We start from the raw sequence: 1333 nt of genomic DNA, 5'->3' as shown, positions 1-1333 counted from the left end.
GGGCTTAAATTATTTACGGGAACATCATATCGGGAACCGGAGCCACTGATCATGGGCACAGCTGCTCGGAAATGCCACAAAAGTTTTTTGTATTATGTACCTGTTTAAATATGTTATGCTTCTTTCATTGCAAACACGAAACAACAGATACCTGAGATACTTGTCCGAGAGACCGTATTTCACGTGTCAACCTGCATTGTTAATTACTCCGAGAAAGAATGAAAGTCTTAAAGTCCGGGAAAGAGTGGTTCTGTTTATTATGCTTAAATTAGTGATCTTTATTTTTAAAGTTCATGGTCTCTTATGGTATATGCCGAAAAGCATCCTGAAGGAAGAATGAATGATGATAATGATCCCGTGTTGTTGACTTTGTAAAGGCGTTCATGTGACACATGGAGTCTCATATGTACATTAATTTACCGCAGCTTTTACATTGGGCCATGTAAGAGAAATGTCGAGTCCCTTCAAGACGAAATGGTTCCCAGAACGGCCTTTCACCAGTTATCTAGATGACGGCATCACATACGGAATGGCCACAGCTTTGTTTTGACGAGAGTGAACGTGACCATGTCGAGTGGTGCGGTGCTAAGATGCTTAATATGCGAAGCGAGATTCTTGCGGCAACCGGTCGTCGTCCCCCGCTTCACCTCTCTCGTTTGCTTTCCTTCGACCTGGTTTCACGCAAAGAGCACAATACGGTAGCAACTCGGTTGCCGAGCGATCGTGTCGGGGGTGTAGCTCAGATGGTAGAGCGCTCGCTTAGCATGCGAGAGGTACTGGGATCGATACCCAGCACCTCCACGTACCTTTTTTTCTTGAAGCCCCACGAAAAAAAAGAGCTTTGTCTTTTTCTTTTTCCATAACTGTCACCATACTATGTTGTAAAAAAGTCGATGTGAGATGTTTCGTTTCTTCGTGTAAAGACATTGGGTCGGTGAAAAATGTTGCTTTAATACGCACTCAGTAGAGATTTCGTGATTATGTGGGTTTCTATAAAACTATTGATCGCAGAAATAAGTAGGCATAATGTGAATCACCCCAACTGCACTTAAAATTCCATACGTATTGTCGAAATTTCTCCGGACAATGTTTCCTAACTTCCGTCAGAACTGTAACGGAGAAAAAGAAAAAAACAACTAATTTCAGCAATTGCTCCAACTCTGAACGCCATTATCGCGAGAGCACTTACTTCTGCAACATCACTAAATGCCCTTAACTTAGTCTGAATCACCATAGCTAAGCAAAAACGGCAAAACGAAGTCAGCGGTGGCATTACGGCGGCGTTGACTGCTCGATGAAAAAGTCGACGGCTATAGTATGGTGATGAGGGCAC

The 1333-nt window shown here is 43.1% G+C and overlaps 1 non-coding gene across 1 annotated transcript; it reads left to right on the top strand.

Annotated features, from left to right (window-relative positions):
- Positions 1 to 728: 728 nt before the first annotated feature.
- Trnaa-agc (transfer RNA alanine (anticodon AGC)) lies at positions 729 to 801 on the top strand. The gene has a single exon. It is a non-coding gene; the product is annotated as a tRNA-Ala (tRNA).
- The last annotated feature ends 532 nt before the right edge of the window (positions 802 to 1333 follow it).

This window comes from Dermacentor silvarum, chromosome 8, assembly GCF_013339745.2.
Source record: "Dermacentor silvarum isolate Dsil-2018 chromosome 8, BIME_Dsil_1.4, whole genome shotgun sequence".
NCBI classification, from domain to species: Eukaryota; Metazoa; Arthropoda; class Arachnida; order Ixodida; family Ixodidae; genus Dermacentor; species Dermacentor silvarum.
Note: the sequence above shows the minus strand (reverse complement) of the source record. Positions and strands in the feature narration are given on the sequence as shown.